Below are 15,629 nucleotides of genomic sequence, written 5' to 3'. Positions count from 1 at the left end.
AATTTGAGAATTATGCTACACATGCCACAATGGAAAACCTAAATTACTTCAACCACACATAATGGCAACGGATGCATTGTTGGGATAAATTCTCATCACGTATGCTCTGGAAATGAGAGGTGTTTCCATCTTGGAGATGGCATCATATCTAGTGACGTTAATGATAACAACTAGTTTTAGTGATTTGTATTCCACATGCAAAATACCTTTAAAATAGCTCCTTCAATACTATTGCAACACAGATGCATTCAGATACTTCTTAACATAACCTGATAAAATATCTAAAAGGGAAGTGCAGCAGGCTGCTATTAGAAGATTTTGATGATACTACACTTGCAGTATTGTGCTGCTCTTGTACTATTAATAGGAAATGTCCCCTTTCTGGGGAAATACAAAAAAAGAAGCATTTAACATTAGCTGGTACTGCATGCAAGAGAGATGTTGTACATGTTTAATTCTTAAGTGCATGAGCCTTTTTTTTCTCCTAGTATTTTTATGTTTCCTGCTTTTTGCTTCTGGTTTCTTTGCTTTCTTATTAGAAAAATATCCTTAGTATTTTCATAGGCAACTTTAAAATTGTCTCAGAGACAGTTTGGTCACTGGGAATCTTCCTTGAAGCTTTTTTATCATCCTTATTTCCCCCAAAAAATATAATCAGAACTTCAGATTGATTGAAAGGCAGTTTGCCTTAAACTGAGACACAGCTGGAACTACCCTAGTGCTCTAGGTCACTGACAGAGAAAGCAAAAAGAGGAACTTAGGTTATCTGGAGAAAATTATGTGTAAGGAATGCTTGCCTACCAACAGGGCTGCAGGGGTAAGGAGGAAGGCCACAAAGCAAGGACAGGATTTCTTGCTTATGTGTTGTTATTCATTAAAGGACTAAATCTTCCAAAATCATGTTTATTAAATTGTGACATTTGGGAAAGGGGATTAAACAAACAGGTCTGTAATCTTTTTCTAATTCAACCAGGAAGTTGTAAAAAACACTTAAGCTGTGTCTGTAATAAATAGCTTGGAACCTACTTCACTTTAAGCTTGCCCATAAAACATATTAGCTGCTTTGGTCAAAGATCTGAACTAGCTGTAAAAATTGAAGCTTTTCCCTTTGTCTGGCTGAGACTTGGAGCTTCCAAAGCGTACCAAGAAAGAAAAAGGAGCAGGAAACTTCTGGTTTTGTCCTTTATGTTTAATCAAATGTGTATGAGCAGCAGCAGTGCTTGGTATATTGTGGTTTCAGGGTTATTGTGGTTTCCTGGTCTAGGAACCAGGACAGTGTTGGATTCTCACAGACTCTCAGCCTTGCTGCTGCCTTCTGCCTGGGTGGCACAGCAAGGGTAAAGCTCTGCTTGTGGTGTTCACCAGAGCTACAGCATAAAGACCCAGCACACTCTGCCTTCACTTGGCTCTTCTACCACACTTCTCATCAGCTTTGCTGTCTGGCACCTAAATGTTGCTAAAATCTAACAGCCAAACAATATTCCACTGACAGCAAAAATGAAAAAATCCATTTTCAAACTCTCATGGCTTGTAAATGATGCCCATTTACGAGAGACAAAGACTTCAAAGACTCTTTCTTATAAGGAATACTTGTCTCCAGATATATTTATTTCAGCCTGTCACAGTCAGAGAGAACTAACCGCTTGGCCTAAAACTGTAACTCACAACAAGAGCAATGAAAAGCAACAAAATAGAAAGCTGAGTGGAAAAATATTTTTAGCACCTTTGCCAAATCAGTGCAAACTCTCAGGTGTGGGAGAGCATTTTTGTTTGCTTCCCTGGAATATGCTTCTAAGCAAAGTACAGCAAGGAATTACTGACATGAGTCACAGCTTTGGTAGAAAGAGCCAACAATTTGGGAGAAAGGGGATTTATCCTGAGTAGATATTGGCAGAATAAATTACATCTGTGATACCATCAACCTCCTGATTCCACACAAATGTGAGGGAAAAAACCACAGAAGTTTGCAGTCGTTTTGATAAACATATATCAGAAAGGTATTGGATAACAATGTATCTCCAAACAATGCAATGCTTGGCAGAACTATTCTGTTGAAAAATGGCTATTTCACTAGTAATACACAAATCCATTTAAGCCAAAACTCTTCCTACAAGTCTGATAAATGCCTAGCTTATTGCTGGTCCACCATTTACTTTTCCCATCCTGAATAAAAAGGAACCAAAGAAAGAGTAGGTGACTCAGACGAAGAAAAAGTGCGTTCAAAGTTGGCTGCCACCATTCTTAGCACAAACAGGACAGGCTAGTGCTTGGAAGCAAGGACAATTCCTTGGAAAAATAGTGCTTCACAATACCGAGAAAGGCAGCAAAGCTATCTTCCTTGTCATTAAAATTCTCTGACTGAACCAAAAGTGGGCAAAATACAGAGGGAGTTGGTCTTCTTTTTTTTCTTTTTTTACCAATCATTGTGAAACAGATCTAATTAATAAATTTTAAGTGCATTTACAGCATTTTTCTAGATGTCCTATTTCTCCTCACAAAAATCCCCATGGAATAAACAATGCTAATTAAATATATTTTAATCTTTCCTAATTTTCACTTCTTAATAACATGATGTTGTTTGCTTTGCTTGCATATATGAACATCTTCCTTTTCATCACCAACTATCATGTAAGGGCCCTCCAGAGCCTAAACAGCAGAAGGAATACACCTGATGGTGCTTGTTTAAATTCAAAGTACATCACATAGAATTGCAGCACACTTTAAACTGATGATTGAACTGTGCAGCACTTCCTCATTTAAGCTAAAATGTATTCGCTCACCTGAATGATCATGCAGCAGTAAGTAAGTGATCCATCGCATTTAATTTTACTTGTCTGGAGGTGAGGTGGCAGATCCAAACTACTCATTTCATTGCCTGATTGCTTTCTGAGAGCAGCAATTTATTTCCACCAGTAGATGAGGAAGTTTGGATGGATTTCCTATCCTGAGATGTCCATTTAATTGTTTAAAAATGGGGTAAATGTGTTCTTAGTGATGTCAGCTCAGATATTTGGACATATAATATGCATCATAAAACCAATGGGAAGGATATAGCAAATTTATATCCAAGTTTAAACTGATATTAAAAATTATGTATATACTACAACTATACATAATGCCAAAACATCACATTGCTGTTGATATGTTGAATTATTCTTTCTTTCTTCACTGCATAGATAAGCAATTATTTTTAACTACTAAATTTGTACTGATTGGGCAAGCTGTTAACAATGGATTTTGAGCCAAGTGCAGCAGGCAATTGAAACAACAGATATCTTCCCTACAACTATTGAATTAGCAATAGGTGTTAAAATAAGTGTTTTAGGTAAAAACCTTCTTCTGGTAAAATCTACTTCACATCACTCATTCCCCATGGAGATCAATGTGGAGTGAAAGGTTTTTATGCTCTAGAGGATATTATCTTCCAAAATGCTACTGAGGTTAGGAATGAGTACTTCCCATTTCTAAAGCAGCTTTAGTGAATGTGGTCTTGGCTAAAAGGTTTGCCTTTCTTATTCACAGCTTCAGAAAGGAAACTTTGTTGTGAAACGCACTGATGTAGACATAAAGTTTGAGTTCAAATTCTGATTTTTTTAATCTCTTAATTATCACACAAATTTCCAGGGCATCTCATAAGATTTTATGTTAATTAGAAATGCTGGGTTTCACATCTGAAAACTAAGATGCTATATAACAGAAAATTAAGGCTCTTGTATAGGTAAACAAGGTAGGCTTAAAAGGGAGGGACAACTAGGAAGAGTGAAGAGTTGATTTCCAGAGTGGAGGTGGGCTGTTTGGGAAACCCCAGAGAAACCTGTGCTGTGGGCTGTGCTCATTTCATGCATTTGTTACTGATCTGGAATAGAGGACAAAGTAACACAAGATGTCATCTGATGATATTAAGCATATTAAGGACATTTTAATCATTCATTTTGCTCTTTTCTTCATTTGGTACCTTTGTGTCCCAGGCATCCCCAGTGCAGATGTACTAGTTAGCTCCAACTAAACTAAGGCAAACCTCAGTTTCGTTTTTTTCCCCAAATGAAAACTGGTCAACATTTTCAGGTTAATTCACAGAAGGCGTGACTCTGTGGGGATGGTGAACTGCACTATGGCCAGATTATAGGAGAAAAGAGAAACCAAATGACCCATTACAACTCTGAAAGAGAGGTACATAGGCAAGGGGGAAAGGTGTCATGGTCCCTGTGAGCCTGGCACTGGGACACAGACATAACTCAGTTTTAGGTACCAACAGGTACATGAATCTTCAGAGCACATCCTGGCACAATGGCATTGGCAGTAACTCCCATCACACACACATAGATTACTTCATGTTGGAAAAGACCTATAAGATCATTGAGTCCAACTGTTAACCCAGCACTGCCAAGTCCACCACTAAACAATGTCCCCAAGTGCCACATGTACATGTCTTTTAAATACCTCCAGGGAGATGGTGATTCCACCACTTCTCTGGGAAGTTTGACTGCTTCAGAGAAGAATTTTTTCCTAATCTACGGTCTAAACCTCCACTGGCACAACTTGCAGCCGTTTCCTCTTGTCCCTGGTTTCTCTCCCATACAGTACAGTTCTCGCTGTATTTTCCTTCAGCTCATCAGCTGCTCCCGAAATTACGGAGGGCAGGAGAGACGACAGTTCTACACAAAATTAAACCTGTCCTAAACCTGCCCCGTCCTCCCGTTCCTAGCGGGGCCGAGACGTCCCAGAGCGGGTGCCCGCCCGTGGCCCGTGCCCGGCGGGCTTGCAGCGGCCCGCAGGCGGCACCGGGCACTGCGGGGCTCCCGGCAGCCCCGGCATCTCCCCCTCGCCGCCTGGGCTGGGGGTGACCTGCCCTGTGCGCCTCCGTGCCCGGGCTGCCGCGCCAGCCCTCCCGGCCTTCAGCACCGGGGGTCACTTTGTACTATGGACCCACGCCTTCGTGGTATACTCATGGCTATTTAATTCTGTTAAACTGGCATTATCTGCACCAGGAACTTCACCTACTGATGAAACACCACATAAGCACTTCATCTTTTTTTTTTTTTTTTCCTCTAACATATCATTCTTAATACGCATCAACTGTTTGGAAAGAAGAGGAAAAACCTTAGAAGCTTGCCGAACCATAAGAGCACAGCCCCCGGCGGCAACACTGATTCCCTGGAGGAAGAAGAGGGCTGGTCCCGGGAGAGCAGAGGGCGGCAGGCGGGACAAAGGCTGCGCTGCCGGGGGGGGACCGAAGTCGCCACCCGATGGGAACCCGCCGGCGAGGGCGGAGCATCGGCTGCTCCGTCCTGCATCTCAAAGGGGCAATTTCACAGACTCTTCACTTACTCCTCGAATCCTGTCGGCATAACTTGAAAGGCAGAAGAGCGCTTGGGCTTAATCTTTTACCTTTTTCCAGATGGTGGCGATTTATATTTCACTCTCACACTGGGGGTGTGGTTTTTTTACGGCGAGAGCATTCTGTGGGGTCAGTCCTTCTTTTCACTCCCTTCTTCTAGCCCGGCCTTCACAAGCTCCCAGAATGAGAAGTTCACCTGTCAGTGATACAATAGAATTGTACATCGAGAAAGAAACATGAAGGAAACAGACCCACATACCACTGTTATAAAAGCAGAACATCCTAAATCCAGATGATCTTGCCTGACTGTACTGTGCCATATAAGCTTTGTGCACACAGGAATGCCCTCTACTGAATAACAGTATCTGTATATTGAAAGCAATATTTTGCCATGAACATTTCGAAGTTAAGACAAATTGTCATGGTTTTGAACTGAAAGTAATGTTTTTTCTTTTTCTCTAGAAAATTTTTCTGTGTATGGGAAAATCCATATACACCTTCTAAAACATCTTGTAGTCATTCATATGCCAGAGGCACTACTTTATGGTTTTTGACAAGAGCACTTATAATACCTTAATAATTGAAAGCCTGGCAACCAGAAAAGACAGGGCACAAGAGTGAAATTCTTGCAGCAAATTTTTATGGAAGTACAGCAAGCTGTTTTAAAAGAGATGTGCAGAAGACTGCTGGATCCAAAAGACTAGACATGAGACAGCACGAAATTTGGAAACCCTTGGTAACATGAAATAACAGAAGCCAATGATGTTGCCCAGTGTTTATGGAGAAAGAGAAGGATGAACACTGAAGAATTCCAAAGAATTGGGGATGGAGAGCCACAGCTCCCTGGACATTGGCTATGCTAAGAGTAGTGAAGATGCAGTTATGAGCATGTAGTAGAAATTGTGTCCTCCAGGCCATGATAAAGAGGCAAATAAATCACTGGTCTAATTTACAACGAAAACTCATGTATTTGCAGGTTACTGCAGGAGACAGTTGCCCTCATTCACACTCCAATGAAGATTTTCTTTGGCATTACATGGCTGAGATGTCCTTAATGGAGGTTTTTCACTTGCTGTAAACATGAGGACATCCAGGATGAAGAGTAGTGTCAAAAAAGAGTGATGTCCCTGTCATCCAGGTCTGGCACCCAGGAAGGCTTAGCTCCTCCTTTTCATGAAGTAGATGAAGCTCCCCATGGAGAACAGGTACTCAGCAAATATCTTCACAAACATGAAAAAAAGTTTGTTCTAGTGCAGACAAACTGTGTAAGAAACTGTGTAAAACCCACAGGCTCTCTCACTTGCTGGCTCTGCAAAGCCTGCACATCATGTGGATATGTTTTACTGGCATATCCAAACCAGAGTGACCCTACAGATAATCTGCAAGTCTCTGAGGCACAGATACACACTGCATGGCTACACACATACGTGATAAAATCTTTGTATGCTCCCTATATGCTTCAGTTTTGAAGAATAAGTGCTTTCTCCCCATCAAGTTTAGATTCAGTTTGAACACCCCATCAAATGACATTGTAATTGTTCATGCTTTTACTTCAGTTTCCATTGGAAAGCACAAGTATTTCACAGTATGTTATAGCTCCTGAAGCGTAACATGGCACAAGAAAGAAAAAAAGTTACTTTCCCAGAAATGCTGGCATCCTTTTTAGTTACCTAGACAGATGATATTCCAAGAAATGTTGATAAGGTTTGTTCTGCAGCACAGCTCATCAGCCATGAGCTTCAGCTTTTAACACATTGTATTTAATGAATTTGCTAGAACTGTAACCAGAATTGCTGGCATGTATTCCCCTTGCAGCCAGTGAAAAGACCAAGAAAAAGAGACTGAAGGCAGGTAAGCAGTCTGAAGTACCACTGAGATTTTGAGCCCTCTTTGTGCATGTGAGTGTGTGAATTAGGTCTGCCTTCCCAGAAAAGTGTCCATACTGCTGCAGGAAACTGCAGTTGCCTTCAGCTGGCCCCGATTAGGTACGCATTTACAGGCACAGAACCCTGAATATTTATACATAGCATGAGTTAGTACATTTGAACAAGTCAGTTACTGTGGGAAAAAGTCCTATAAATTTCACCAGGCTCTGGAAGAAGTGTTATTTATTCATTGTTAAAATCTCACAATGTCTGCAGCTGTTCTTACAGATTTTATTGAGAGGTAACTGTGAGACTGGAGAATCGATACTGAAATAATTTGCTTTAAAATAAGGAAAGCCGAAAGTGAAACTTTACACTTTTTTAAAATCCCTATTTCTTATTTTATCAGGTGCACATTTTCATTTTCTACTTTAGATGTAGAGTATGCCATCAGAAAGATCAGGCTTAAAGTTCAAGTGGAAAAACTCATGCACATCCTTCCTTAAGCACTTAAGGATGTGTCTTTCCTCTTTATGGTCTCTTTCTTCTCTTTGCCAAATATCGATTAGCAAATACAAACTTGGTAAAACTGTGCAATAAAATAGACTGTCATGTTCATGGTTATTTTCAACCTGAGTCACAAAGAAAAAGTGTTTTCAGATTTTATGCTTTAGACGAATTGGATTCCTACAGAGACACATGCTTCGGATATATTTTTCCAGTCCTATGCATGCATATATTTAGTCCAAGAATTTCCATTAGTCTAAAGCAGAATGCTCTGGCAAAATGCCCTCTGCAGGAGGGATCAACAATTCCCAGTTTCTGAAGCCTCTCTTACCAACTGTTCTCTCAACTACAAAGGACAATTGAAGTAAGGGTCCTTCTTCATCTGCAGCCTGAGAAGGTCAGCCAGATCATGAAGAACAGTGTCAGAGATATAAGTGCAAGATGGGATCACAGTAATAGCTAAACAACATGTTGCAATAACTATATATAAACATAGATGTTGTGAATTTAATGGGGGGCAGGGGTGTAGATATTATGAGGGGTTTTCAGATATCACTAGTGGGGGGCAACATACAATATTTTCAGGCACAACTAGAAATGTCTCCTCAGTTTGGCACTTCCAAAACTGATGCTCACATCATTCATTTACCTCACAATCTTTCATTGAATGAAATTACTCAGTTTGTTGAAGGTTCACGTGATGAAAGAGAAATGATGAAAGAAAATGGCTCTGAAGATATTAAATGCTAGCAATTTAGCAATTTCTACTATTGCATTTACTCCATGTTCTTGGCCATATGGATTCTTCTACTTTTGTTGCCTCTCGAGCAACTTTGCAAATATAAAATTAATAAAAAAACCCCAGAGACATAAAGAAATACCGTGGACCATGACTTAACCACATTCATTTTAGATTGGTTTACTAGGGATGAGGAAGAAGTAGGTGACTTCAACAGTTTCTTGGGCTAAGAGGAAGTCTGTATTTGCCACCAAGGAAAACAATATTTCTTTTGAATTACTTCGGGATTTTCAACTGCCTAAATAACATCATTGTTCAGAAAAGGAAAGACTGAAACTAGACAGCTTTAAAACATGGCTAATAGTGACTAAAACTTCTTCTTTACTCACTTGCAGAATTAATAAATTACTTATGTTTAATCTTTCTTTAGGTCATATTTTCTGTATGACACTGAAGATTTTTCAGGATGCTATTCTCAATATCTGTTTAAACAAAAGGAAGCTGTGAAAATTGCTCTTTATTCTTTCACACATACAGTTCTGTTCATTATTTTTTAAAAAGCACATAACACATTGATTTTCACAATAAATCTGGCTGGGCAATCATCTCTTTCTTATAAAATGGTAAAAGAAAAGTTATTTTAGTATATATTTGCACATTGCACGTAAAACAGTAAAGGAAGTACTTTCACACAAGATTATTTTTCATCAATATCTGCAGTAAACTCTGTACACTATGCTTTATTTGTCAGTAAATAGTCGGGAATTTGTTGTTTGTAATTTCTAACCTTCTATTTGATGATATATGGGGCTGTGAGAGTGTTAGATAACTGCCTTCAAACAATAGGCCATGAAAATATTTGAATCTAAACAAGATTATAATTAAATGAGGAATTTTTTTTTTTTTTTAAAGTGATATGCTGCTATGGAGCAGGTCTAATTTCTTTCCTCTCCAGAAACTACTTTTCTCAATGGATTTACGTGTGAAACAAATTTAAAAAAAAACCAAAACACATCCTCAAAAAAAAATTAATTGCCTTCAAGTTTCCTGGCTTTAGTCATATGCTTTTTATTTTGAATGAGTATTCTAAATATGTCTCTTTTTTTCTAATTACTTGTACTTTCTTAAATGACAGTGTGGTACAAGTAAATCACAAAAATAATTCCTTGCATTATGGCATTCAGCTGGAAATTCTGTACCATTGTGTACAGATATGTACAAATTTATGCACATGGTCAAATAACACACACACTGAATTCACATTTCAATACAGAGAATGATAATTCCTCTCACAGGGTATTCTCGATGCATAAAAGTAACTGAACACAATCCCAATGCAATGCACAGTTCACCCCAGAATAAAGAACCAGTATCCCAGATAACTTCTGAAATACATTTTCAGTTTCTCGGTATTTTATTGATTTCTGAAAACTGTAGCAGTGGATGTTTGGAGAAAACGGTCCTTGCAAAAGCAAAATCTCACCTCTGTGAAAGGCAGCAAGCATCTTTTCAGATGTACCTGCCTTTTGCTAACACACAGCTTCTCCATCCCAAAATTAGTGCCACACCTGAAGAGGCTGGGAAGCCAAGATGGCATGCAAACACTGTGGATTGGGTCAGTATGGAATAGTAGCTCCAAGCACATCAGGCAACTGCAGCCTTCATAATGAGACCTGCTGGGAAAGGACAAGAACATACAAAGTATAAAAAAGTGTGAAGAAAGATTCAGTGGTGACTCTGGAATTAACAAGGAATCACAATCAAAATAAGATTTAATTAACAGTGGCTAGACTTAAATATATATGTTTTTAGAGAAAATGTGTTGTCAATTATAATTGGTGTTTTCATGGCACTGTCTGCAGTGGCGAAAATTATATATGGCCTCTAAAAAAAGTTCATACTTAATTATATATTATGGAAAATGAGACATGGAAATTAATTTACTCTTATGTCTTCCCTGAAACTTTGACAGGAATCTCTTTCACAGGGTTTCCAAGATGTTGGTTCCACTGCAAGTATTTCTTTTGAGTGCACATAACTCTATTTGTCACTAAAATGTCTTGCAATTGAAGTGTTAAGTATTTTAAGGTTTCTGCTGAATTTTCAAGAGGTAGAAGATGAAGGAAGATGAGTCCTCATAAAGGCAGAACACAAACACATGGGGACTACCTTCATTTAGTTTTATTGCTCTACTAGTATTTGGTTTTGCACTTTCCTATCAGTATGATAATCACTTTTTTAGTTTGTGGGTTTATGTGTTTGTTAAGTCTGCCTAAGAGCTCTCGTCATGGATAGGAAAGATGTAAGCTTAACAAAAAATTTGGCAGCTGGTAGAGGAAATAAAAGCTGGAGTTCAGGGGGTTACAAGTCTGCAGCTGAGCACAGAGAACTGGGGTGTTTTTGCAGGGTTTGGGCCTCAGTCACAAAAACTTCGATAAGAGAAAAATGCCAACTTTGCACGTTACATCCTATGACAGTATTGCAAATGTTCAAGTAGCGAAAACAAATGCATTAGAAGAAAAAGGTGTGTTTACTTCTTCAGTGCCATTTACATGTTCCCCAAAGAAGCAGGAATCAAGGTTGCACCAAAAAAAGCTTACAGCATGGGAACTAGGCTGTGAGCAACTTTCTGTTCAGTTCTGCAAGAGTTCTTTATATGGAACTCTTTATATGGAACTAGCATGGCACTGGAAAGCCATTCCAAAATACATTAAGCAGCATGACTTCCAGCTTGCTGCATGCTGTTTGTTCTCTCCTCTTCTTCCCAAGGGAAGATGCTTGGGCAGTGAAGTCTCGTCTGTTTGGTAGAGTTGGTTTGATTATAAACAATTATGTTGCCTCAGTGTTTTTGCTAGAAGACAAATAAATGTGCCTTGAACTTTGAACAGAAGGTCAGGTTTGTGACTGTCCTTGTATCCCAGGATATTCATTTCACTATCTTAGAGTGGTCTCCAAAAACATTCTGTTTCCTAGACAGACAACTTTTTTGACAGCATTTATGACACCCTACTGAGGTGGAGATAGGGACAAAATGGAATGGTCTTCATGGACAGATGAGTGCAGTTGTCAACACTAAGCTCTATACAGTTTTTTGCCATTGTGGAAAAAACCCACTGCGATGAGAAGAGCCATCTTCTTGCGGGGAGAGATTGTAGACAGCTGAGGACAGGTCTGATAATGCACTCAAAGTAAACAGCATGGCTGAGGGCTTGTTATTGTAGGTGAATTGTTCTAAGTGCTGAAAGCCTGGTGACCAAACACATCAGACTCTTGTAGTCCAGCCAGGAAGCAAGTGAAGCATGAATAACCGGGTAACATGTCATTGTCTGCCAGCATGGGATTGGGTCTTCTAGCCAATCAAAGCTTATAGAAAGCATTACTCATGAGTAATGCTATGTCCAAACTTAGCACAATCAAGGAATGGAAAAGGACTTCTAAATTATACATTCAACTGATCAATTACAGATGTGCAACAACTAACTCCAAAGTAGACTGCACTCTTCAGAACGGCTTTCCTCACATCATGATTCTTGCATGGGTTCAGTTTCACGCAGATGTTTTTCATCCTTGGGCTAACTTTGTCCAAGTACAGAGCCGACAGGGCAGAAACAGCAGCATGGTTGTACGGAGTAAGTAACAGAGAAGTGTCTCATTTACCTTTTTCTAGTACTTGAGTTTATGCTACCTGATGAGTTTCACTTGATAATAAAAAAGATCCAAGAGGCATCTTTCTTGAACACCACATGTGAGCAGCCCGATAATATCTAGCAATTATTCATCCGTGCAAGCCTGCAGAAAGGACTCAGAGCAACTTAATACATTCTTCAGCATCCTTCCCTTTCAGAGGAAACAACTCATTTCCATGGCTGACCATCTCAAGTGCCCTGAATATGGAAAGGATGTGGGAGGGTGTGAACATTCTAGTTCTCTCTAAGTAGTCCTTTCTCTTCATGTTAGTGACATTCAGCCACTCAAGGTCAATGGCTCTGAAGGTCAGTGTCCAGACCTGAGATCAAGTGACCCTATTTCTTCTGTAGAATAAGTACTTGCTTGTGGGAACTCACTGGGGACTGAGATGTTGTCCATGCCTGAGCTCTGTAATGCCTGACATTTAATTTTCTTAAGTTAACTGATCATAATGAAGACTGAAGGTTTAGTATTTAAATACAATGAGTCTGTCAGTATTTTGTTTTTCTAATTCTTTTCCAGCCATGCCAGTCCTTTACTTTCTTATTCACAGCACAGAACAAACTAGTGCTTGGTCAAAACAGATTTTCTGTAGTACTGCTTGCACATCTTCATTGCAATGGAGTAGGAAAAAGTAATATCATCTCTTTTCTAATGGGTAGTTGCCTCTGCATAAGTATTTGGGAAATTTTTGATGGTAAAATATAACTTCCATCAGCAATATTTCTTGACTGAGGAAATTGTGAATGGTAGATGTGCAATGTATACATTGTTGCAATTCTGTCAGAAGATCATTAAAGCAGTGCAAACAAACCAAATTAATTATATATTCCAGAAATATCTTTTTTTTCTGCATGGTTTCAGGTGTCCATTTCCATTCATATTATTCAATGTATCTCTATCTTTACTTAGTGGAGGCAATTAACTGTTTTCTGCAAACGATTGAGACCAGAAATACAGAATAAAGGTAGAATTTAATATACTTTAGGAAAGCTACTACAATTGCCTCACAGATCTATCTCTGAAGTAATCAAGAAACCTGCAGACAAGGGAAAAAATTAACATAGTGTATACAGATTCAAAAAGATATTTGACAAGATCTAAAAAATTACACTGACAAGGGGTAGCAGGAAAACCCCTTGTACTATAACAGTTGTTCAAAAAAAAAAAGGAATAAATGTCAACTGCCACAAACTACATGGTGTTCTGATTCAAAGTGTTCATCATATCCGAAATGACCACAAAAAGGTGTGACTCAGGAGACATGGTGTGCTCCTGATGCAGTTATTCAGCATCATGAGGCCTGAAAATGAACCACAGAAAAGCCTCAGGGGATTGAGTGACTAAGTAAAAAAATACCAGAGGAAATCACTTTTATGTAAACAAATGTAAAATGACACATGAAAACACAATCCTAACTTTGCAAACAAATCTAATTATGAGCCCAACTTCACTATTAGTACTAGAGTGTGATATTTGATAGATGTAATATGTGGTTATATAAAAAATATCAACACAAACATCAGATACCATTGTCGAATAAAGAGTTTCTAATAAAAACTCAGGAAAATGCTATGAATTATTAGGAAATAAATACTGAAAAAGACAAAAAATGTCATTATGCCACTGGGTAAAATCAATTATGTATTATGAATACCAAGACCATGACTGAAAGGGCGTAGCAGAAATGAAAAGGTAGAGAGAAGCCTAGCAAGGGTAATTTTGAACCACAAAGTGGTCTTCCTATAAGAAAGAGGTAAAATAGATTAGGGCTAATAAACCTGGTGAGTAGACAGCTGAGAATATAAGAGGTCAAGAAATCAAGGGTGGCATGAAAACAGTGAATAGAGAATCTGTACTAAAACATCTGGGAAACATCAAATGGTACTAGCAATGAAATCCACTGTAGATACAAATGTGTAAATCATTACAGTTTCTTTTCATCAGAAGAACAGCTGCAAGCTCTTAAATAATTTTAGACACTAGAAGAGCAGTTTTTATGGTACTTGAATCTACTAGCAACACTTCAATGTTTGCCACTGACTGAATCTTCTTTATGTCTAGTGAGACACCTGAGAAATCTCAGTCTCTTATTCGACTCCTTACAGACAGATAAAATCTTCAACATGTTTGTGTTGCAACAAATAATAAGTAGGATGTCTAGTCACTGAAGTCTACAAACCTGAATTCTCCTCTTAAAAATGGGTTGGCCTCAGTGAATGATCCCTGGCCTGTACTGTCCTCAAAACCAAGACCATGGACTGCTTAGGGGAGGGCTGACTGATAAGGACAAAACCCACTAATAATGCCACAGTATAGATAAACATGGGACAGTGGTCAGGCTCTGATGCTGTTTTCTTAACTAATACAGATGACAGACACTGATGGATGAAGATGAAAACCAAGGATATGATGAATCTTCTTACAGTCCCAAGGGAGACAGGGAAGCCTGCGGTGTCTGATCACTTCCTTCTTGTGACTCATGGGCCACTTGCTGCAGAACTTCTTAAAAAACTCACAGTACAAAGGTGCTTTCTATTCTTATGGAGCACACATCCACAAATAACCTGGGATGAGGACTGTGGGGGTATCATAGATACTTCTGTTATAAATTTGTGCCATATAGACATATATCGACAGCCAAAGAATGATAGCAGAGATTCTGTGTAACCACTGTACAATCCAGAGCCATGTGAATGATGTCATTGTGTTTGGAATAATTCCTAAATCACATGAAAAATACTCATGGGCTGTACTAAGCACAGCTGAACTTTGCCAGCTTTCATTACAGGCAGGCAGAATTTTCTTTTTCACAAGACTTATCACAGAATCATAGGCACATCAACTGGAAGGAGTCTCTGGGGGTTTCTAACCCAACTTTCCACACAGCACTACAGGGTCAACCAGGGCTTTGTCTGTTTGAAAACTGGAAAAAGATTTCTCCATCTCCCTGGACTCACTCTCTAGTGCTGCACTATCAGTGTAATAAAGAAGTTTTCTCTAGTGTCCATCCGGAACATCCCAGGCCACAGTCTTGTGGTTATTGCACCTTATTATTAGATGAGCAAAATAACTTCCCACAATTTGCTGGCAATGCTCCTCCCAGTGTAGATCACTATGCAATTGGCTTTATTGTGCACCAGAACACAGTCTTGGTCCAAATTTGACTCCTGTTTGTCCTATGTAACACCCAGGTCATTTGCAACAGGACTGCTACTCAACCTTTAAGTATCCCCTTGCTGATAGAGGAGCATGTCTTTGTGTCCATAAAAATGGACAGGTTGCTTTTTCCACCACATATTCAAACAATGAATGGGATCCGGCAGTGATCTTCAACAGTGTCATTAAAACCAGAACCTATTAATTTTATTTCCTTGGGAAGGTATGATCATTCATGTGCTATTTTAGGCCACATATGTATGCACACCAGAGTGCATGGCAAGGTAGAATAACATCAGACATGTTTAACAGTATTATTTCTATTCTAGTATTC

General features: G+C 39.1%; 1 long non-coding RNA gene across 1 annotated transcript; it reads right to left on the bottom strand.

The window, feature by feature from the left end:
• Positions 1–1,560: 1,560 nt before the first annotated feature.
• On the bottom strand, positions 1,561–15,374 carry LOC121661914. The gene is made up of 3 exons (XR_006015123.1): positions 9,933–15,374; positions 5,389–5,534; positions 1,561–3,856 (listed from the first exon to the last, which is right to left on the bottom strand). It is a non-coding gene; the product is annotated as an uncharacterized LOC121661914 (long non-coding RNA).
• Between the last annotated feature and the right edge of the window lie 255 nt (positions 15,375–15,629).

The sequence above is a fragment of the Corvus kubaryi genome, unplaced genomic scaffold, assembly GCF_017639235.1.
Source record: "Corvus kubaryi isolate FWS band 111438036 unplaced genomic scaffold, C.kubaryi_AGA036_p1.0 37216, whole genome shotgun sequence".
Taxonomy (NCBI): domain Eukaryota; kingdom Metazoa; phylum Chordata; class Aves; order Passeriformes; family Corvidae; genus Corvus; species Corvus kubaryi.
Note: the sequence above shows the minus strand (reverse complement) of the source record. Positions and strands in the feature narration are given on the sequence as shown.